The sequence below is a fragment of the Taudactylus pleione genome, unplaced genomic scaffold (assembly GCF_031769625.1).
Source record: "Taudactylus pleione unplaced genomic scaffold, aTauple2 ptg001187l, whole genome shotgun sequence".
Lineage (NCBI taxonomy): Eukaryota > Metazoa > Chordata > Amphibia > Anura > Myobatrachidae > Taudactylus > Taudactylus pleione.
In genome coordinates, this window is record NW_028285588.1 from 522594 (window position 1) to 547500 (window position 24907).

The window sequence follows — 24907 nt, forward strand, 5'->3', positions numbered from 1 at the left end:
GTATGTACTATGGAGACAAAAAAATTCATTTCTGAATTTTTGTTTATCTGTCTGTTCTTGCGTGATGCCAGAACAATGATACTGTAAGCATTTGGATTGCATTTTCAATATTGTATAGCTTAGTCACCTAGAAAGAAACTGAGGTATGTATTATCTCAATGTGACATCAGGGAGAGGAGCAATAAAGGAAAACTAGACGCTTGACACTCTGCACGTGTGCAGGCTCCTCAAGCTAAAAATGACTAGCTTAATATAAATATATTTTTGGGGGGACAAGTATACTTTTAGAGACTGTTTATGAACTATGGAGACAAAAACATTTTTTAAGCAGAATTTGCACAGGCTCTTCAAGTTCAAAATTACATATATATTATAATGTTGCACACCCCGAACGCAAACGGTTTTCTACATCAGGGTCCATAGGGTTCCACAGGATACTTTGGGGTATAGGTGATGACGTCAGGCATCGGGCACCATAGAGTTAAAGTTTTCAGCCTCCCAGGATGCACTAGGGTCCCCCTCCTATACCCTGACCCCGAGCCAAGGCATCTCAGTTTCGTTGGTGCCCGGCTCGAAGTCGGATGCACCTGTTTAGAGGGGGGCTAAGGTTAGCCCCTGAAGTTTCTTCGCAAGCAGCTGTGGCTGCTCATCTGGAAGTACAGCATGGACAGTCAGTACTGACGTCCATGCTGTCTTCCCTACACCCCCGCCGGTACCAGAACGCCGGTAATGATCCGGGGATGCTGGTAAGCATCTGGGGTCACAGCTAGCGGTGACTCCAGATGTTTGGGACCATGGCTGGATTCAAGGGGGCAGCAGGTAAGCAGCGGGGTCCTGCAGTGGGTCCCTGCTGAGCACATGGTCCAGAGTCCCCAGGCAGGGGGCTCCCTGGGGACTGGCTGCAGCGTGGAACCATGTAACTAACCTGCGCTTCCACTACCCCCCTGGGACAGCAGACCGCGGCTGAACGGTAGCGCTGCGGCATCCCAGGGGTTAATTGCATGCCAGGGGAGCGCGCCTTCCCTGTCTCACAGCCGGCGCCTCCCCAGCTGCACACAGCCCTCTCTGCAATGCTGACTGGCCCTGTTGCAGCGCTCCTCCCCCAGGCCGGCCTCCTCTATGCTCCTCGGTGGCCATCTTTTGCTGGAAGCATGGTGAGCGCTGCTGGACGCTGAAGATCGGTGGCATCGCGGTCTGGGTCCCCCGGCATACCTCTCCTCCGTTGGTTACAGGTCTGTGTATGCAGCGCTGTGTCCTACCATGCTCTGTGTCTGTGTAGTTGAGGATCAGCGCTGATAGTGCAGGAATTGATTTCTTTCATTGTATGTGACTTCTGCTAGCGCTGCTGCCTGTACTTTCACTTTCTACTGTCAGCCATTTCACTGTCCCTGCTCTTCTTCTGCTAAAGCCCTTGCGGTGCGGTGATTGCAGGGTGGTTCTCACACTATACTAACAAGTATCAGTGAGAGGGGTCACATACTTACCATCATGTCTGAGAGTGACTTTCCTCTCCAGCTTATTTGTACTACATGCAAGGTACCAATAGCGGAGGGGGAGGGTAACACGGAGGGGCTATGTCGACAGTGTTACAGTGTTATTTATTGGCGCGGCCAATTACTGTCACAGCTCCGGTACAGGAACCACCCTGGGCTTGTTTCGCCAAAGCGCTTACAAACCTCGTGGGCCAGTTAACTCCGCAGCCTGCGTTCCCACAGATGGGATTGTCCCAGCAGTCAGTGGTGTCGTCATCCATGCAGGGGTTCCCGAGACAACTAATGGTACCCCACAGTCTCCCTATTTCCCCTCCTCAGGTCTCTCATGAGCCTGCGTGGGTTAATTCGTTAACAAGCTCTGTACAGCAGTTATCAGAAGTGTTGCAAGGGGAGTCTGTGATGCGGCCTCACAAGCGGCCGGTGGCGTCTCTGTCTGCTCCTTATGAGGACGACGACGGGACGACCGATGATGGGGAGATTCTGGATCTTTCTGACCAGGAACCTCCCCGTCCTAAAGAGTCGGACGCTAAGTCTAAGGTGTATATACCTGGCCTTATTCGTGCAGTCCGTTCTGCTTTAGTTATTGAAGATGAGGAGCCTCCGGTATCAAAGTCCAAATACGCCTTTTTCAAGGATGTTAAAGAAGATACCACAGTGTTTCCTCTTTCGGGACAATTAGTTGACCACCTAGAGGAAGCGTGGAAACAGCCAGGCAAACGAGATCAGCCTCAAAGGCGTTTAGCAGTGGCGTATCCGTTTGCGGACAATTATTTTGCCAAGTGGGAATCCCCTCCACAGGTGGATTCTCATGTGACACGCCTTGTCCGTAGTGCCACATTACCCATGCCATCCATGTCCTCCCTTAAGGATGCTACGGACCGCAAGGTGGAGATCTGCCTGAAGTCCGTCTATTCCCTTGCGGGGGGGGGGGCAGCGCGGCCAGCTATGGCCATTTGCTGGGTTGCCAGAGCTATGGAGCGCTGGGCTGATGCGTTGGAGGCGTCCGTCGATTCCGACGGTTCGACTGAGCAGACGGAATTGATCGGCAATCTCCGAGATTCGGCCACTTATATCAACGAAGCGGCCTTGGATATTAGTACCCTGGCGTCTCGAATTTCTTCGGCAGCTGTGGCTGCTCGTCGCACCTTGTGGTTGCAATCCTGGAAGGCGGACGCTGATTCCAAAAAGGGTTTGGAGGCGTTGCCTTTTAACGGAGAAGTTCTCTTCGGTCCGGACCTGGACAAGATTGTAGCCACGCTGGCGGCAGCTAAATCTGCATGTCTCCCGTCGGCTGCTGTTCCTTCTCGTTCAGGTACTCCGTCCTTTCGGCCTTATAGGGCCCAGGGTAGGCCTAAAGCACAGTCCTTTCCCCGACAGGCTGGCCCCAAGAAATCGGCCAAGCCCCGGAAGCAGGCCTGGAGTACCAGACGTCCGGCCCCTAAGTCAGATGACAAGCCTGCGGCCTGACGGTCCGGGCCTCCCTTTGGGGGATCCCAAAGTGGGAGGCCGCCTACTGCAGTTCGCCCGGTGTTGGTCGGTCACCACGACAGACACTTGGGTTCTCGAGGTGGTCTCACACGGGTATGCCCTCTCCTTCCGGCACAGACCCCCGGCTCGATTCTTCACCACGGGTCTACCATCAGACCGGAACGAAGCCACAGAGCTGCGGAATGTTTTGCACACTATGCTCCAGGCTGGAGTTATAGTGCCTGTTCCATTCTCCCAGAGGGGCCAGGGTTTCTATTCCAATCTCTTTTTGGTGCAGAAACCCAATGGGTCGTTTCGTCCGATTCTCAACCTCAAAGCTCTCAACAAATCTTTGCGGGTGCCGAAGTTTCGGATGGAGACCCTACGGTCCATCATTCTGGCGCTGGAACCTGGGGACTACATGGTGTCATTGGACATACAGGACGCTTACCTGCATGTCCCTATTCTTTTGCGCCACCAGCAGTTCCTCAGGTTTGCAATCCGCAGCGACCACTTTCAGTTCCGGGCGTTACCTTTTGGCCTGGCGACAGCACCACGTGTTTTCACCAAGGTGATGGCGGTCATGGCGGCTTCCCTGCGGCTGCAGGGAGTCCGTATGTTGCCGTACTTGGAAGACCTTCTCTTAGTGGCAGGATCTCCGGAGCTCCTTCTGCGCCACTTGGACCTGACCATTGCGCTACTGCAACGGCACGGCTGGTTGATAAACTGGCAGAAGTCCACCCTGATCCCGTCTCAGCGGATTCTGCACCTCGGAGCCTTATTGGACTCGGGACAGCAAAGGATCTTTGTGACGGGGGAAAAGATCTCTGCCTTACAGTCGAGGATGCGCAGTTGTCTGCAGAGCCGCCGGGTGTCTCTGCACACGGCGATAAGATTACTGGGCTCCATGGTGTCGGTATTCGACATGGTGGAATATGCCCAGTTTCACTCCAGACCTCTGCAGCACCTGATCCTGTCCAAATGGAATGGACTGCCTCAGTCTCTAAAATCCCAGACGATAGTGCTCACTCCGGAGGTTCGCCTGTCCCTTGCCTGGTGGTTGCAGGCGACCCATCTCAACAAGGGTCGTCCGTTCTGGGTGGCGAATTGGGTCCTGTTGACAACGGACGCCAGTCTTCGGGGCTGGGGAGCAGTTTTGGGTCCACACTTGTTCCAGGGCAGATGGACTCAGGCGGAGAAGGAGCTTCCGATAAACATCTTGGAACTCCGCGCCGTTTTCAATGCTCTCCAGCAGGCACAGCGGGTTCTCCAAGGTCACCCCGTGCAGGTCCAATCGGACAACGCCACCACCGTGGCCTACATAAATCGGCAAGGAGGAACCCGAAGTCGGGCGGCACTCGTAGAGGTGTCCCGCATCCTGGTCTGGGCGGAGCGCAATCTCCCGGCCATATCAGCAGTATTCATCCCGGGAGTTCTCAACTGGGAGGCGGACTTTCTCAGTCGCCAGGACGTTCATCCGGGGGAATGGTCTTTGCACCAGGACGTTTTCCATCTTCTGGTGGACAGGTGGGGTCTTCCAGAGATCGACCTCATGGCGTCACGGCACAACAACAAGTTGCCGGGTACGGGTCTCGCACAAGAGACGAAAAGGCGTCTCTGGTGGATGCTCTGTCCGTCCAGTGGACGTTCCGGTTTGCTTATCTCTTTCCTCCGTTTTCCCTTCTTCCACGGGTAATCCGGAAATTCAAACAGGAAGGAGGGATGCTTCTGTTGATGGCTCCCGCGTGGCCCAGGCGGCACTGGTTCTCACACCTTCAGGGTCTGTCCGCTACGACCGGACCTTCTGTCACAGGGTCCATGTCTTCACCCGGAACTGACTCTGCTGTCTTTGACGGCGTGGCTGTTGAGACGGCCATGTTAAGGTCCAGGGGGTTTTCCAGCTCTGTAGTACGGACTATGCTAAGAGCTCGGAAGCCTTCTTCTGCAAGAATATACCATCGTGTGTGGCATATGTTCTTCTAGTGGTGTCGGCCGAGAGGTTATGCACCTCGGGAGTTTCGTCTGTCTAGAGTGTTGGCTTTTCTACAGGCGGGATTAGACCATGGGCTTCGCCTTGCTTCTCTGAAGGTGCAGGTGTCTGCCCTGTCCGTCTGGTTCCATCGTAGGATTGCTGCAATCCCTGATGTGCGCACCTTTATGCAAGGTGTTCTCCGAATTCAGCCACCTTTTGTTCCACCGGTGGCGCCTTGGGATTTAGCTGTGATCCTGAGGGCTCTCCAGGGACCGCCGTTTGAACCACTGGTCTCAGTGAACCTTAAATGGCTGACAGCTAAAACAATTTTCCTTCTGGCCATTGCTTCGGCCAGACGTGTTTCTGACTTAGGGGCTCTCTCTTGTAGACCCCCTTTTCTGATTTTCCATAGGAACAGGGCGGTGCTGCGCACTCGTCCTGGTTTCCTTCCCAAAGTTGTTTCGAGTTTCCACATCAACGAGGAAATCGTTGTGCCGGCTTTTAACTCACCTGACCTTTCCGTGGGTGAGGCCACTTTGGTTGTTGTGCGGGCCTTAAGGATTTATGTTGACCGCACTTCTTCGTTTAGGAAGTCTGATGCCTTGTTTGTCCTCTATGGCTTCCGTAAAAATGGTTGGTCTGCTTCAAAGTAGACTTTGGCAGGCTGGATTCGTATGGCCATTTCAGAAGCTTATCTTCATGAAGGCCTTCCGGTTCCTTCCTCTGTGAGGGCTCATTCCACTAGGTCTGTGGGTCCTTCGTGGGCAGCTCAACGTGGTGCCTTTGCAGTCCAGATCTGCAAGGCTGCCACGTGGTCCACTGTCCATACCTTTGTGAGGTATTATGCGTTTGACACCTTTGCCTCTCAGGATGCTTCCTTCGGGCGGCGGATTCTCCTTTCAGCACAGGAGCGTCCCCACCCTTAAAGGATACTGCTTTGGGACATCCCCAAGGTATCCTGTAGATACCCTATGGACCCTGAAGTAGAAAATATGAGATATGGTAAGAACTTACCCTTGTTATCTCTATTTCTACGAAGTCCATAGGGTTCCACAGGACTCCCGCCCTGTCGCACCTGTGCTGCAGATGGGCTTTACTCTGGTCACCGGTTTTTCCGTCTCCCTCTGGAGAGAATGTGATTCTTGTGTGTGTCCAGATCATTTTTTTCTCTCTCTTCCTTATCCTCCTCCGGCCTATGGCTTGGTACGTAACTGAGATACCTTGGCTCGGGGGCGGGGTATAGGAGGGGGACCCTAGTGCATCCTGGGAGGCTGAAAACTTTAACTCTATGGTGCCCGATGCCTGACGTCATCACCTATACCCCAAGGTATCCTGTGGAACCCTATGGACTTCGTAGAAATAGAGATAACAAGGGTAAGTTCTTACCATATCTCATATTATATACGTATGCATATATAAATTCATAGATATATATATATATATATATATGAAGATCTATTTCGCAGGCAAGTCCAACTATATATTAAGCGCTAATCAGGCAGCTTATCTTGTCTCATGAAGTTGCAGTATACATGTCAAACCAGTGGATGGTGCACCAAGACAGTCGCTGCTCATATTAGTTGCAACCTTTCAGTGTTTTCACGAGTTAGTAACCCCAAGCATCTTTTTGTGTTAATCTCTGAAGGAAAAACTGCAAAGATTGTTCACAAAGACATTTGGTAATCAATGTCTACAATATAAAATCTACATCACAATATTAGATGCTACTTCGTTCTTTGTAAAATTCGTTCCGCTGACCAATAACAGACATCCACGTGAGAATTACTAGTTTTAAATAGTAATGATGAATTATCATAAAAGTGTTCTTGTCATTCTCCTCCTCAAAACCTCTCAAATACTCAAAAATAATCAGAATGATCATTTCAACAATTTAACTTCTTTCATTGTTCTAGCGGAGTGGGAACAACAAACAGCGCATCCAACTGGTCTCCACCAGAGAATTACAAGAAGTGAGTTTATCTTAAATTTTCTGTTAATTAACAAGATTTAAGATGTAGTGAAAGATAATAATTATTTTACACATATGTTAATGGATATGCATGTTAAATTAATTAATAAGAGAGCATAAATTCAGTCTTGCATTTTCAAACACAGCCAGACCACCAAGCCAGGTGGATGGACAATCATACTAGAAGGGAACTGTCATGACAATTGATCTGGTGAGCAAAATCTGGTATAGATTATTAATTGTTACTTAGTCTCAACACACGACAGTAGGTACAAAGCAGCTGGACACATGGGGCTTGTCCACCCAAGAGTTTTATTTTAGTTAAAATCTAAATGACTTATAATGCAAGAAAGCTGCATCAGAATAGTGCAGGACAAAGGTCTTTTCATCTCTTTTCTATATGCTGTCCCCATTGGCAACAATGATGTGGCCCATACCTAATTAGATATGTGCGCAGATCCCCGTGTTTTAGTTTTGGCTCTAAATCATCAGGTGTGTTTTGGATCTGAATTTCTTTACATACTGATAAAAACAGCTAAAACTTGTTTTTGTTCCTATAGTATTATTAACATCAATAACATTTGTTCCAGTAAATTTTGACTAATTTTGGCAGCTGAAATCACGCGGGAATACCCAAGCCAGAACTCTCTTCTACTCAAACCCCAAAGTGACCCGAGCTGGGACTAGTTTAGGCTCAAAATACCAAAGTTCAGGTGTTTTCGGTTTTCAGCAGAACCGGACCGCTCATCTCTATACATAATAGCCTGCGAGTTGTAGGAACCAGCACGATTCTTGCAGCTAAAGCTGGGTACACATTAGACGACTTGTGTACCCAGCCGACCCACGATGCGATGGATGCACATGCGTGTGTAGTTCTCACTGCGGGGTGGTAACGGGTGGTGGTCGGAGAAACGCAGGCGTGTCGGTGCGTGTGAATGCCATTACAGGGGCGTGCATATATTGGCCACTGCGATGGCATACGTAGCTTGGGCTTTCACTGCGTGCGATGAAGTTAGCAATTTCTGAGTAAGGTCAGACCTGTAGCAATTGTGCGTGAGGCTCCGATGGTACTTGTTGATACCAATGTTTTTGCATACTTGCTAATTATTACGGATGTGAGTAAGGGGAAGTGGGCGTCCTTATGTTAGGCTGCGACAGCATTGCGATTACAAACAATAGCATATTTTTGCAGTGGGTCTGCGTGCGATTACGGAGCTGCGATCGCAGTTGCGATCCGTACTTAATCAGGCCCATAGTGCTTACATACTTGACGATGTTGATGATCTGTAGGCCCAATCCGCCGGATCAGGCGACATATCATTTAATGCAGGGGTTCCCAACTACGGTCCTCAAGGCACACTAACAGTCCAGGTTTTAAGGATAGCCATAGTTGAGCACAGGTGACTTAATTAGTAGTTTAGTACCTTAGTTATTTTGATTTAACCATCTGTGCTTAAGCATGGATATCACTAAAACCAGGACTGTTAGTGTGCCTTGAGGACCGAGGTTGGGAGTCACTGATTTAATGTGTACCCACATTTAGCAATCAATTAGAGCAGTCACATAGAAGCTAGTTGTCTGTGGTTTTTTTTTTCTTCCTCCATAGGGGAGACAGGCTTCACTCTAGATATAGGTTGGAGTCTGAGCACCACATAGTTAATACTTGTAATGCATGAGCCCAGGCTCCACCACCCCCATACCCCAGACCACAGGCATTTCAGTTTTTTGTTGGTGCCTGCAGCAGTTCCACAGTGTGGAGGCTGTGCTGCCAGCTTCATACTTTTCCTTTTATTTTTCTTTGTTTTACCCTGACTGGGTAGCGCTGGGCGTTCTGTGGTACGCTAGCACTGCCACCCCAGCTCCGCTGGCCGCAGAGCTGGTGACTGGGTCAGCGTCTTCGGCCAGTGCCCCGTGGAAGAAAAGGGAGCTGTAGCCACAGCAGGGAACAAGTAAGGTGGCTCCCTGCTTGCTTGTCACGACTTTACATCGCCGATTAGGGAGACATCGGCGGTGCTGATTGTAGGTAACTAGGTCCTTTCCGCATTCCTATCAGATAACCTGGGCAGCGGGGCACCACTGTGTAGGCGGCCATTTGCAATTGGGTCCATACCAGAAGGGGGAGGTATGCTCTCCCTGTTCCCCCGCACCCTCGGCGCTATCCCTCAAGAGGCATTCCATCCCAGGGTGACTACTCCTCTCTCCCCACCTTCAGAGACACTGGGCAGCCATTTTCATAGTGCCTGCTAGTTCAGCTTGTCTCCAGAGAGTGCAGGCTCTTGGTCTACCTGTATTCCTTGTCCTCAGCGGTCAGGTTATACTATACAGCTCCTTCCACCCCTCTTGGGGTTGGTTTGTTGAGCGATTATTGCCTTTTTCTATTGCTGCGTTAAATGTTCTGTGTGACTATTTGCGCACTTTGTTTAGTCTCAGGTCTCTGCATAGCCCCACTCATTTTTCTATTTGTGGTGTATTAACATTCATTGCTCTACCACGTATTGGCACATTACAGTTCCTTGCTTTGGTGTGTGGGGACTTCCTGTAATTTCTATACTATGTCTTCCAGGGGAAAAGCTCCCAGGGAGGTGGGTGCTTCTGTGCTGCGTAATTTTTGGACTTGTACACTGTCTTCTTCACAGGTTCCAGACCATGATGGTCTCTGTGTTTGCTGTTTTACAAGCTCACAGCAGGAGGTTCCTTCAGCTTCACCTTCCAGTCAGGAACCTGCTTGGGCTTCCTCTCTATCCCAGGTAATGTTGCAGTTAGTTGATAAGTTCACATCCCCTGGGTCCGCTCCTTCTGCTGGTGTCCCTTCAGACATTGCCCATATCTCCAATGTGATGCCGTCTCCTTTGCTGCCCTCCGCTATACAGCCTCCTCGGTGGCAGTTCTTTATGCAGTCAGTGCAGGGTTTAACGGAAGTTACAGAATCTTTCAAACAGATGCTGGACAGGGACCGTACGTCTAAAAGTAAGCCCTCCAGACGGGACTGCTAATCAAGGATGCTGAGCCAGCCCCTAAGTCCAACGCTCAAGTGTTTAAAAGTCAAAAGAAGGCCGTTTCAGAGTTTCCTTCCTTTGCACAGCTTGAGGACCTTTTGGCGGAAGTATGGTACCACCCTAATAGGCGCTTCCAGTTTCTAAGAGCATTACTTCTTTTTTATCCTCTGCCTGCTGCCAATCGGGCTAAATGGGAGTCTCCTCCCCTGGTTGATGTGCATGTTGTCCGCCTGGTCAAGAAAACCACCCTTCCTCTTCCTAACACGGCGTCCCTTAAGGATCCGATGAATATGAAGTTGGAAACATTTCTCAAATCTATTTATTTTAATGCAGGTGCAGTAGCTCATCTGGCCCTGGAATCTGCTTGGGTTGCTAAGGTCATCGGTCGCTGGGCAGATGCCCTGGAGGATGGCCTCACTTCAGGTACTCACAGGAATGAGCTTTTGCTCTCATGGAGCATATCCGAGAGGTGCTTCCTATCTTGGGGAGGCAGCTATAGACCCATGTCAACAAGGAGAGCCCTCTGGCGTCATTCTTGGCATGCTAATACTGACTCTAGGGAGGCCCTTGAAGCTCTCCCCTTTTCAGGGGATATTCTTTCTGGTCCGGAAATTGGACAAGATTGTGGCTATGGTGGCACCATCTAAGATGGCCTTTCGCCCTTCTGGGACAGCCCCTTTGTCGCGATCATCTAATTTTCGCTCCTTGAAAAGCCATGGGCTTGTCATTTTCTAGGTCACAAGGATACTCCACTAAAATGTTTAAGCCAGCAGGTAAACAACCCTGATCTACCAGGCTCCCTGCTGTTAAGCCAGCCGACAAGCCTATTGTATGATGGGGGGAACCTGGGGAACACTAGCGCTGGAGGCCGGCATCTACTTTTTTTTTGAGATTTGGAGGGCGACCACGACGGACACCTAAGTGGGGTAGTCTCCCAGGAATACGCGTTGAACTTCCGGGAGTATCCTCTGGTCTAGTTTTCTTCCCCAGGTCTTGGTTTGAATCATGAAAGAGCAGGAGCCTTGAGGGACTCTATTCACTCTCCAAGGTCATTTTTTCGGTTGCCTCATCTCAGCAGGGCACAGGCTTCTATGCCAGCCCCTTCCTGGTGCGGAAGCAGAAAGGTTCCTTCCCAATTCTCAACCTGAAGTCACTCAACAGGTACTTGAGGATTCCCAAGTTCTGCAAGGAATTGTTTAGCTCCATTATACTAGCTCTGGAGCCGAGGGACTTCATGGCCTCCTTAGAGATCTAGGATGCCTATTTGCATGTCCCCATCTGTCTCAGTGACCAGCGATAAGGTTTGTTGTCCAGGAAGAACATTTCCAGTTCGAGCTTTGCCATTTGGACTTTTGACTGCTCCTGGTGTCTTCACGAAAGTCATGGCGATCATGGTGGCTCATCTTTGGAGCAGGGAAATCCGAATATTACCCTATCTGGACGACTTACTTCTCTTGGCCTAATCTCCGGAGTGGAGGTCCTCAGGGAACACATTCGGGTCATGGTGGACCTTCTCCAGGCCCACGGATGGGCAATCATTTGGAAGAAAACCTCTCTGACTACGCCTCAGGAGATGATGCATTTGTGGGCCTTGCTGGACTCCAGTGTTTAGCAGATGTTCTTCCCAGAAGACAAAGTTCAGGATTTATAGGCCAAAATTAGTTTATTTCTGCGTCATCACCAGGGGTCCCATCTGACCAGGGACGCCCCTCCTGGATTCAGGACTGGGTCCTCCTCACCACTGATGCAAGTCTTCGGGGTCAGTAGTCTGTTCAGGAAATATGCACAAAAAGAAGAAATACAAGTGCACAACTCCAAATTAACTGAATATATATATATATAAATAAATACATTTTGCAATAAATAGAGGTTTTTGGCATAATCTTGGCCAAGGTTATGAGCCTATAAAGCAAACAAAATTATTGTGTCACCGAGTGGCGCTGGACAAACAAATAAGATATATCAAAGCAGGGGGTATAAATATAGTACTTAGTCCTTATCATAGGTGGAAAATCCTGGCGTTCATCGTTTGTATGTGAAGTTCTCAGAGTCTCCAAGGCTTATCCGTATGGTACATGGAATAAATGTAAATACAGAAAAAAAACTGTCTTAGTGATCTGATAAAATAATCCTGTTAATGTCTATATAGAAGGGAGTGGCGTAATTCTTGTCAGATGATCAACTGTGTTAGACGCGTACCCAACTCACATTCGAATATATAGTTAAATTCCCAAAAGATGTTTCTTTATTCTTCCCGCCCAGTTGTTATTCCAAATTGGTCTCTTATATCAATCCACACTAATGGTATGAGGGGTATGATAGTGCATACCCTTCTCACGTAGTGTTGATGCTGTGGTCTGCATATAAGGGTTTCTTTTCAGTTGTCCCCAGGATATTCTTAAAATTATTCCCCGTATGGTGTATCCTCATAAAAAGGAAAGAGAAGTAGTATGTATTGCTAAAAGCTTTTTAATGAAATACAGTACATACTCAAACATAAAATAAAAATGGTAAATGTTGACCTGATAGTTGAAAAGTACAGGTCAACATTTACAGTACATGTCCAGCAATAAGGGAATCCCTGTAACCAACACGTTTCGACCTGTCACAGCAGGTCTTTTTCAAGGTATAGGGAATCATACACACATTGGTATCTTAAATACCCTGTGTGACCAATTAGTCTAATATACAGCTTAACTGATGTATAAGGTAAACATGTCCACAAAAACCTATGCCTAGAACGGTTAGAATACATGTTCCAGGGTAGGATATTACAGGTGTGAATATTCACTAAGTGTCTCCCGACCGGATTTCCTCCAGAAGTGACGAGTCCCGTTCATCATCTATTGTCGTCCCCTAACTTCTGCTGCCCGCTGGTGTGTCTCCCATATCGTCCCTCCGGAGGGTACGTAATACACATGTGCAGCCCCGGGCGGGTGGTACACAACGTCCTGATCGGCTCTAACATGGAGCCGGAAGTCGCTTCATTGAACCATGATGCGTTTCCGCTGACGGACGGAGTGGGACATAACATACAAAAAAATGATGTCTCACATTCAGGGCGGCCATGTTGTAGCCCCATTACTTCAAAGGGGATAATAAATATATAAATAAATACATAATCCCGGCAATAAATACAATAGATGAAATAGCAGCACAGTAATAAGACCTATATAGTGTGATAAACATGGATAAAGAATAAAATGTAAATAAAAACAGGAAAACTAGCAGCATGTGTTCAATAATTAAAAGTACATATTCTTAAGCCCATATTAAAAACTACACTTATTTGTACCTGCAGCCGCTCTCCTCTTAAACATAGTTGGGTACATTGTTATATACATTTTTAAGCTGACAGAAAAGAATATAACAGTTATGCTTGCTTTATATTTGATGACCTTCTGGTTTAAAGGGAGGCCTATTTGTTTTACTGGTAAATTGTATAAATGGACTCAAGCATATAATGGAAATTGCTGTAACTGTTCATTTTATCCATTGATCAGTTGTTTTTGTATCAAGTACATTATTTATGTGTTGACTTCATGGTGTTTCAATAAAAAAAATAAAAAAAAAACTACACCTAATGATAAGAAAGGGGAGGTATTACAGAAACCATTTAACCTCGAAATCCTGATTTAGGCCACCAGGGGTTAATGTTTTATACTTTTAGATCATTTTCATCTCCTCCCTCGCAATGGCCCTCATGTTATCTTTACATCGTAAAGACCCTTTCACAATCTTCAGTCTCCCAAAATTTTTTATTCCATCTGTGGACCAATGATGCACATTTTTGAAATGGGCTGATAATGAATGCGTTTCCACACCTTTTTTAATATTTCGGAAATGTTCTCCAACGCGAATTTAAAGATTTCTCGTTGTCCTCCCAATATAAAATAATCCGCATTTGCATTCAATGGCGTAAATGACATTTTTGGAATTACACGTTATAAACTCTGCTATATTAAAATCCTGTCCATTTATATTGACAGATGTGAATTTTTTTCTCCTCCCAGGTTTTTTTATATTCCTGCACCCTAAGCATAGGCCAAATCTGTGGAAACCAATGGTTCTATTAATGGTCAGAGTTTCATTAGATAAATGTGCACTTCTTACTAATTTTGTGGCAAGATTCGCTGCATTTCTGTATATATGTACCCGTCTCCGAGGGATAACTTTACCCAAGATGGGGTCCCTTTCAAGTATTGACCAGTGTTTCTTAAAAACTCTTTCAATTTCCCTATGTTGGGAATTAAAATCTGAGATGAAGGCCCACTGGAATTTTCCCTCCCTAATTTTTTTAGGTTTAGTAACCAACAATTCCTTTCGATCTAACTCCATTACTAATTTCATTTCTCCTATTACGGTGTCCTCTTTGTAACCGCTAGCTATAAATGCTTCTTTCATCTTGTTGGCTTGGTCCTCAAAGTCCTTTATCTTCAAACAGTTCCTCTTTATCCTCTTAAGCTGACCTGCTGGTATGGAGGCAAGCCATTGGTGGTGGTGGCAGCCGTTCATTTGTATATATGACGGAGAGTCCGTTGTTTTTTGGTAGGATTTGGTTTGAATCTTTCCATCCTCCAAGTATACTGTCACATCCAAAAAGTTGATGCGTTCCACTTGAATATCTAACGTTAATATGATATTCCGGTCATTAAAATTCAATTTGACACAAAAATCATTTAAAAGGCTTCTCTCCCCTTTCCAGATAAAAAATATGCCATCTATATATCGGCACCAGAGCACCAGGTTCTAACTATATGGGTTGTGGTTCCAGATATTTAAATCCTCCCACACTCCCATAAAGATATTTGCATAACTAGGTGCGAACCTGGTGCCCATTGCGGTGCCGACCTCTTCCAGATAAAAAGTGTCTTTAAAAAGGAAATAATTGTGTCTTAAGATAAAATTAATGCCGTGGATTAAAAATTCCTATCGATGTCTGATCCTTGTAATGTTAATTTTACGTCCTCTACTCCCTGGTCATGTTTAATGATAGTATACAACTAGCTGACATCCACACTCGCCATCATATAATCTGATTTCCATTCGATAATTTATTTAAAAAATCACGTGTATCTTTCAAGTGTGGTTTATTAAGAAGAACCAATGGTTGCAGATGAAAGTCGATATACTCCGATAAATTTGTTGTAACTGAGTCGATTCCAGATACAATAGGTCTTATCGGAGGGTGTATTGGATCCTTATATATTTTTGGTAGTACATATACAACTGGTATAACAGGTTTTTCTTTAATCAGAAATTTAGATTCCATGTTCGTCAGTGTACCCATATTCATATATCTATCTACCATAGCTTTTAGCTCTTTCTGGAAGGTCTCTGTGGGGTCTTTCCTCAATTTTCTGTATGTGTGGATATCATTGAGTTGCCTCAACACTTCATTTTCATAATCTGAGGTATTCATCACAACAATTGCCCCCCCTTGTCGGCAGGCTTTATATTCAGATCCTTTTTTTTAGCTAATTCTTTCAATGAGATTCTCTCCCCATATGTTAGATTATATTTAATTTTTCTGGATGTTATCTCTTTTAGATCCTCCAGTACTTGGGTTGCGAAGGTATCAATAAAGCTACCTTTTAGGTAGGAAGGATAGAAAGTTGATTTAGGCCGAAATGTAGACTTAAATTCTGGTTCAACTAGTGCATTTGGATCCTCATTCTCTTTCATCAAAAAGAACTTCTTTACTGTGAGTTTTCTTACATATTTTTGTACATCAATATATAAGGAAAAATCATTAATTTTAGTTGAAGGGGCATATTTAAGGCCTTTGCTCAGCACTGATTCTTCATTATGGCTTAAAATTTAAAATTTTTCTCTATCCGTTTCATTTTCTGAGGGGTTTTCCATATTTACTTGGTTCCTATCTCTATTAAATTTCTTAAAATGAAGATAGAGAAAGACCTTACATTTTTTCAGTCTAAGAAATTTAATAGAGATAGGAACCAAGTGAATATGGAAAACCCCTCAGAAAATGAAACTCATAGAGAAAGATTAGAGAACGACACACCATACCAGACTGCGAATGCCCCTGGTAGCAATCGAAGGATCAGACCAAGAGAACATCGAAATTATAGAGACAAAGATTTAGGAGACTATTATAAAACATCGCAAAAGTATAACAGGATATATAAACGTGATCAGGAGAGACCCTGTGATTTGGGTTATAGGAAAGTATATCAGAGAAGTTACAATAAAGATAACTGGTGGAGGAATAAATGGGAAGAGCAGACCAATAGAGACCAGAACCTCACCCCCTCCAGTTACCAAAGGTCCGACCTAACAGTGGAGGCACCTGCCTCCATTCGGAAGAAGCATTTTTTAGGGGAGAGACTGGAAAGGAGGGACCACAGAATTTAACGAAATATAAACGAGGAAAACGGGGGGGGTAAGAAATATAAAAAGAGGAAGAGAAAAGCCTGCAAAACAACAACAAAACACCAAGGAGTAAATAACCTTGAGCAAAATACGAATTCCGGGGTGGTTATGAGTGGAAAAGTAAAAATTTTCAATGTAAGCACTTATATTTTAAACCAGAATCCGTGCTGAGCAAAGGCCTTAAATATGTCCCTTCAAATAAAATTAATGATTTTTCCTTATATATTGATGTACAAAAATATGTAAGTAAACTCACAGTAAAGAAGTTCTTTTTGATGAAAGAGAATGAGGATCCAAATGCACTAGTTGAACCAGAAATTAAGTCTACATTTCGGCCTAAATCAGCTTTCTTTCCTTCCCACCTAAAAGGTAGCTTTATTGATACCTTCGCAACCCAAGTACTGGAGGATCTAAAAGAGATAACATCTAGAAAAATTAAATATAATCTAACGTATGGGGAGAGGATCGCATTGAAAGAATTGGCTAAAAAAAAGGATCTGATTATAAAGCCTGCCAACAAGGGGGGGGGGGCAATTGTTGTGATGAATACCTCATATTATGACAATGAAGTTTTGAGGCAACTCAATGATATCCACACATATAGAAAATTGAGGAAAGACCCCACAGAGACCTTCCAGAAAGATCTAAAAGCTATGGTAGATAGATATTAGATATATGAATATGGGTACACTGATGAACATGGAATCTAAATTTCTGATTAAAGAAAAACCTGTTATACCAGTTGTATATGTACTACCAAAAATATATAAGAATCCAATACACCCTCCGGGTAGACCTATTGTATCTGGAATTGACTCAGTTACAACAAATTTATCGGAGTATATCGACTTTCATCTGCAACCATTGGTTCTTCTTAATAAATCACACTTGAAAGATACACGTGATTTTTAAAATAAATGATCGACTATCGAATGGAAAACAGATTACACGATGGTGAGTGCGGATGTCAGCTCGTTGTATACTATCATTAAACATGACCAGGGAGTCGAGGATGTAAAATTAACATTACAAGGATCAGACATCGATCGGAATTTTTAATCCATGGCATTAATTTTATCTTAAGACACAATTTTTTCCTTTTTAAAGACACTTTTTTTCTGGAAGAGGTCGGCACCGCAATGGGCACCAGGTTCGCACCTAGTTATGCAAATATCTTTATGGGAGTGTGGGAGGATTTAAATATCTGGAACCACAACCCATATAGTTAGAACCTGGTGCTCTGGTGCCGTGATATAGATGGCATATTTTTTATCTGAAAAGGGGAGAGAAGCCTTTTAAATGATTTTTGTGTCAAATTGAATTTTAATGACCGGAATATCATATTAACGTTAGATATTCAAGTGGAACGCATCAACTTTTTGGATGTGACAGTATACTTGGAGGATGGAAAGATTCAAACCAAATCCTACCAAAAACCAACGGACTCTCCGTCATATATACAAATGAACGGCTGCCACCACCACCAATGGCTTGCCTCCATACCAGCAGGTCAGCTTAAGAGGATAAAGAGGAACTGTTTGAAGATAGAGGACTTTGAGGACCAAGCCAACAAGATGAAAGAAGCATTTATAGCTAGCGGATACAAAGAGGACACCGTAATAGGAGAAATGAAATTAGTAATGGAGTTAGATCGAAAGGAATTGTTGGTTACTAAACCTAAAAAAATTAGGGAGGGAAAATTCCAGTGGGCCTTCATCTCAGATATTAATTCCCAACATAGGGAAATTGAAAGAGTTTTTAAGAAACACTGGTCAATACTTGAAAGGGACCCCGTCTTGGGTAAAGTTATCCCTCGGAGACGGGTACATATATACAGAAAAGCAGTGAATCTTGCCACAAAATTAGTAAGGAGTGCACATTTATCTAATGAAACTCTGACCATTAATAGAACCATTGGTTTCCACAGATGTGGCCTATGCTTAGGGTGCAGGAATATAAAAAAACCTGGAGGAGAAGAAAAATTCACATCTGTCAATATAAATGGACAGGATTTTAATATAGCAGAGTTTATAATGTGTAATTCCAAAAATGTCATTTACGCCATTGAATGCAAATGCGGATTATTTTATATTGGGAGGACAACGAGAAATCTTAAAATTTGCGTTGGAGAACATCTCCGAAATATTAAAAAAGGTGTGGAAACGCATTCATTATCAGCCCATTTTAAAAATGTGCATCATTGCTCCACAGATGGAATAAAAAATTTTTGGGGACTGAAGATTGTGAAAGGGTCTTTACGATGTAAAGATAACATGAGGGCCATTTCGAGGGAGGAGATGAAAATGATCTACAAGTATAAAACATTAACCCCTGGTGGCCTAAATCAGGATTTCGAGGTTAAATGGTTCCTGTAATACCTCCCCTTTCTTCTTATCATTAGGTTATATAAGTGTAGTTTTTAATATGGGCTTGAGAATATGTACTTTTAATTATTGAACACATGCTGCTAGTTTTCCTGTTTTTATTTACATTTTATTCTTTATCCATGTTTATCACACTATATATGGGCTGAAAGGATCTACATGTCCCCTATATATATTTTTTATATTGTCTTATTACTGTGCTGCTATTTCATCTATTGTATTTATTGCTGGGATTATGTATTTACTTATATATTTATTATCCCCTTTGAAGTAATGGGGCTACAACATGGCCGCCCTGAATGTGAGACATCATTTTTTTGTATGTTATGTCCCACCCCGTTCGTCAGCGGAAACGCGTCATGGTCCAATGACGCGATTACCTGCTCCATGTTAGAGCCGATCAGGACGTTGTGTACCACCCGCCCGGGGCTGTGCGTGTGTATACGTGCCTTCGGGAAGGACGATATGGGAGACACACCCGCAGGCAGCGGAAGTTAGGGGATGACAATAGATGATGAACGGGACTCGTCGCTTCCAGAGGAAATCCGGTCGGGAGACACTTAGTGAATATTCACACATGTAGTATCCTACCCTGGAACATGTATTCTAACCGTTCTAGGCATAGGTTCTTGTGGACATGTTTACCTTATACATCAGTTAAGCTTTATATTAGACTAATTGGTCACACAGGGTATTTAAGATACCAATGTGTGTATGATTCCCTTTACCTTGAAAAAGACCTGCGGTGACAGGTCGAAACGCGTTGGTTACAGGGATTCCCTTATTGCTGGACATTTTTGATTGTTGTTTCTCTGATGAGATGGAGGACTGTACTTTTCAACTATCAGGTCAACATTTACCATTTTTATTTTATGTGATTTTATGTTTGAGTATGTACTGTATTTCATTAAAAAGCTTTTAGCAATACATACTACCCCTCTTGCCTTTTTATGAGGATACACCATACTGGGAATAATTTTAAGAATATCCCGGGGACAGCTGAAAAGAAACCCTTATATGCAGACCACAGCATCAACACTACGTGAGAAGGGTATGCACTATCATACCCCTCATACCATTAGTGTGGATTGATATAAGAGACCAATTTGGAATAACAATTGGGCGGGAAGAATAAAGAAACCTCTTTTGGGAATTTAACTATATATTCGAATGTGAGTTGGGTAAGCGTCTAAAACAGTTGATGATCTGACAAGAATTACGCCACTCCCTTCTATATAGACATTAACAGGAATATTATATCAGATCACTAAGACAGTTTTTTTTTTTCTGTATTTACATTTATTCCATGTACCATACGGATAAGCCATGGAGACTCTGAGAACTTCACATACAAAACGATGAACGCCAGGATTTTCCACCTATGATAAGGACTAAGTACTATATTTATACCTCCTGCTTTGATATATCTTATTTGTTTATCCAGCGCCACTCGGTGACACAATAATTTTGTTTGCTTTATTGTATCTATTGGAGCTGGGTGAGTCTCCATTTTTGTGTTGAACCAGGGGCGGCAGGTTTTGCGCACCACACTTTCTAGTCATTTTCTAACAAGGTTATGAGCCTACCCACCACATCGGGGTAACCTCTGTAGGGTAGGTCCCTAACATACTAGGGTTCAAATCCAGAGTCAAGCCACCCCAAGGCACCACTCTAATAAGAAAAGTGAAGTGTAAAGGAAATTGCTAAGAGCAGCTGCATATAAAGAATAAAAATAAAAAGTACATTTTGCAATAAATAGAGGTTTTTGGCATAATCTTGGCCAAGGTTATGGGCCTACCCACCACATCCGGGTAACCTCCATAGGGTAGGTCCCAGTCAGAGGCACAATATAGGTAAGTCCTGCAAATATTTAGACTGTGTAGTGCAACTTTGGTTCATTTTTGGGGCGTGGGTCCCCCCGGATTGCTTTGGTTGATCTGCTTCAGGGCACCGCATTATAACACATATCCTTTATAACACATTTTAACGCTTCACTGTCTGTTTTTCATATATATATTTCACTTCTTTTTTATTTTTATTTATATGCAGCTGTTCTTAACTATTTCCTTTACACTCCACTTTTCTTATTAGAGCGGTGGCTTGGCTGGGCTAGTTTGGGGGTGTCCTGCGCTCTGGATTTGAACCCTAGTATGTTAGGGACCTACCCTACAGAGGTTACCCGGATGTGGTGGGTAGGCCCATAACCTTGGCCAAGATTATGCCAAAAACCTCTATTTATTGCAAAATGTATTTATTTATATATCCTCAGTTAATTTGGAGTTGTGGACTTGTATTTCTTCTTTTTGTTCATCTATCAATGGTCTCCACAGATAGCACCTCCAATTATATATATATATATATATATATATATATATTATATATATAATTATATGTGTATATGTTCAGGGTGTGCAGTCTTAGGACCATTTTCTTAGTCTGTTCAGGAAAGCCAGCTACCGATCAATGGTGCCATGAGGGCGGTCAGTCACATTCTCCTTTGGGTGGAGCGACATCTTCCATCCCTGTCGGCAGTCTACATCCCCGGAGTGCAATATTGGGACTTTCTAAGCTGCCAGGACGTTCATTTGGGTGAATGGGCTCTACATCCAGACGTCTTTCAACTCCTGGTTCTTTGCTGGGGCTTGCTGGACATCGACATGATGGAGTTTCAGCACAATCACCAGCTTCCGAGGTACTGTTCACAGACCAGAAATCTGGGGGCCTTTCTGGCGGACACATTGGTGGTTTGGTGGACCTTCCCGCTTTTGTGCATCTTCCCTCTAATCTCTCTGATTGCGTATATCCTTCACAAGTTGAAGTTTGAGGGCGGCACAATGATCCTAGTGGCTCCCAATTGGCCGCGAAGGGTTTGGTACGAGGATGTTCAAAGTCTCTCCATTGATGCTCCTCTGCGTCTTTCACTACGGCCAGATCTTCTGTCTCCGGGCCTCTGCTTCCATCCGAATCTGGCTCATCTCGCTTTGACGGGGTGGCTCTTGAGACATCCGTCCTGAGAGCTAGGCGGTTCTGTAGGCCAGTCATTAACACTATGCTCAATGCCTGTAAGCCCTCTACAGCTTGAACAGTCTCCAACCTTAATTGGGGTGTGAGCTACTTGAGAAAAATGAAACCTCTTGGAGAGCTACGTTTTATTTTTGAAAAATTAAATCTGGCTAATAAACAAATTTTTCATAGAAAAGCAACAACGCATTTATTGATACAGTGATATTGTTGCAATTTGTAAATAACGTTGCGAACAGGCAATTTTTAATGAGATGGCTGGCACTACAAATTTTCCGAGATCGTTTTAAAGTTCTGCAGGTAACCTGAAACTCTCATCCTAACACAATTGTCAACATGTTCATCAGTCATCCTGTTCCTGTATTTGCTCTTCACTATCTTCATTGTTGAAAACGAAGATTTGCGCAAATAAGTTGAGCAGAAGATTTCACACGAAGTGCGGCTCAAACCAGAATCTGATATTTATCTTTCCGTAGAAGAGGCCAAATGCCTGTTTGAAATAGTGGATCCAGAGGCAATACTTCTCACTGAAAGGTCACTTTGCAGTGCTACAATCTCCATTTCTGTTGATGGAGCATAGCTCCACTTTTTTTTGGAAGATATGCCATGTCAACTTCCTTAAAAAGGAATGAAATAGACTGAACAACAGGCTCTTTTTTTTTTATTTTTTATTTTTTTAAATCATTGAAAAGCCGCTTGTACTCTGCTTTTAGGTGGTAAATTATTTCAATATGATTTTCACATGAAGGACTTGGGTTTTCCTCAGTTTCGGTTTCTTCCCTCAAACAAGGAAAATGTTTGACATCACTTTTTATGGCGATTTTCTCTCCCAAAAATCAATTTTGTGGCGAAATGCCTGAATGTCCGATATCATCTGGTTAATATCCTTGTGTTTACCGTGCAGTTGAAGATTCAGTTCATTCAGTCTTTCAACTATGTCGACCAAAAATGCAAAGTTCTGTTTCCACTCACAATGTTTAAGTTGAGAGAAGTTTTCACCACGTTCTTTCAATAATTAGATGATGGCAGACAAGACTACTCTGAAACAGCGAAGGACTTTGCCCTTACTCAGCTATCGCACTGAATGTAACAAAAGATTCCTGTACTGGCAATGCAGTTCTTCAGCAAGAGTTTTAAATTGCCGTCTTTAGATAGCAGGGGATCTAATTAGATTGATTAAGCTTGATATTAAAATTAATCAATTTGATTACTTTTAGAAACTTCGCATACAGTGACTGCTGGTGAATAATGCAGTCATATGTTATAAACTTCAGAAAGCTGGGATCCTTGTTACACAGTGCTGTTAACACCTGTAAATACTGAAGCTCCATCTGTGGTAATACAAACGAGTTTGCAAATAGGGATTTTTTACTGAAGAAAAATACTTTGTGAGCTCTTCAAAAATGTCATCGATTCTTGTACGTTCTTTCAATTGAATAATTTTTTAATTTTGTCTTACCTGGAAACATTCTTCCTGCTTGTCATAGCTTCTGCCCTGGCGTGAGTCAGATTTGAGCGCGTTGTCCTGACGTTCTCCGTTTCAGATCTTTCACCAGGACAGGTGCTGTCTTTCGAACATGATTAGGCTACCTTCCTAAAGGTGTTTCCAGGTTCCACGTCAATCAAGAGATTGTGATCCCTTCTTTCCAGGTTCCGGATTCTACACCGGAGGAGGCCTCCTTGGATGTTGTGCGGGTCCTCCGGATTTATGTGGACATGACAAAGGACCTTCGTAGGACAGATGCTCTCTTTGTCCTGTGTGACTTTTACAGGGCTGGCCGGCTACTAAACAGTCTTTGGCCAGATGAATCTGTTTGACTATCCGCCAGGCTTATGCTACGGCGTACCTTCCAGCCCCATCCGTGGTGACTACTCATTCTACCCGGTCGGTGGGAACTCTGTGGGCAGTGATATGTGGGGCTTCTGCGGAGCAACTGTATAAGGCGGCCACATGGTATTCTGCCCATAAGTTTATGAAGTTCTATTCCTTTGACACCTTCGCCTCCCCTGATGCAGCTTTTAGGTGAAGAGTTCTCAGCGCAGCCCTGGAGCGTCCCTTCTCTTAGGGACCAGCTTTGGGACGTCCCAACGTAAAGCCTGTGTCCCCTATGGAGGAAGAAGAAAATTAGATTTATGTGCTTACCTGTTAAATAATTTTCTTCGATTACATAGGGAACACATGGTGCCTGTGGCTGGGGGCTATACCTAGCGTAAAGCCTGTGTACCCTATGGAATCAAAGAAAAGGATTTAACAGGTAAGCACATAAATCTCCTTTTTTGCATGTCTAGCTGGGAACAATTAAGAAACAGTCAGATTTCAAGTATTCCTGATTTTCGCTGGTAGTTGGTGGAAGATAGCACATACAGCATTTTACGGCCTGTATGTTCACCATGTATGTTGTAATCTTTACACATGTGTAATCCTTTTCCAATTTGGCTACGCATATGCAAGGCCAATTGGACAGATCTGGTAACGCATACTGAGCAGTGGATGGCTGGGCCTGTCCACTGGGGGCCTGTCAGTGACTGCTTGCCTACCTGTGTCAGCAGCCCTCTGCTGTCTGGATTCATAAGAGTACCTTAATTTTGATTAATTTAGATCGCATTGTTTGGGCAACCACATCTGGGTTGCCAATAAAATCCCATTTATGTGTCCTGGATCACTTTCATACAGAATGGTGCAATGAGCCTGAATTTGCACCATTCTGCAAATTCAGACTCTGGTATATTTAATAAAGTGCGGGTTTATAGAGGTGGATATGTTTCCCATAGCAACCAATCAGATGCTATTTGTCATTTATCTATCACCTTCTAGAAGATAATAAGTAGAATCTGGTTGCTATGGGCAACACATCCATTTCTATAAACCTCCACTTTAGTAAATATACCCCTCAGTCTTTTTTAAACATCCCAATCATCAAAGCACAGTGTGTCTCTAAGAAATGCTGCTGTATGGGCTGAGAATGTATGATATTCTTTTTTCATATAAGGAAGTTCTTAATTGATTCTTCACCTTGAGAAAACTTTCAAGTATCAGCTTTTGCGCATACATGACTTATTAACCATAGTTGCTTTCTAAAATTCCTCAAAAGGAGTTGGGGATCACATAAATTACATGTTGCACACCATTAAACTAGACTAATTCTTACTTTACATGTTTGTATTGCTCTCCATTGTATGCATAATGTTTATCAGTATATATTTAAGTAATT

General features: G+C 44.1%; 1 pseudogene across 1 annotated transcript in view; it reads left to right on the forward strand.

The window, feature by feature from the left end:
* Positions 1–24907, forward strand: part of LOC148451056 (abscission/NoCut checkpoint regulator-like) — a 96570-nt pseudogene that overhangs the window by 30994 nt on the left and 40669 nt on the right. The window contains exon 4 of the transcript XR_015875182.1: positions 6846–6902. The product of XR_015875182.1 is annotated as an abscission/NoCut checkpoint regulator-like (transcript). The remainder of the gene's footprint in view (positions 1–6845; positions 6903–24907) is intronic.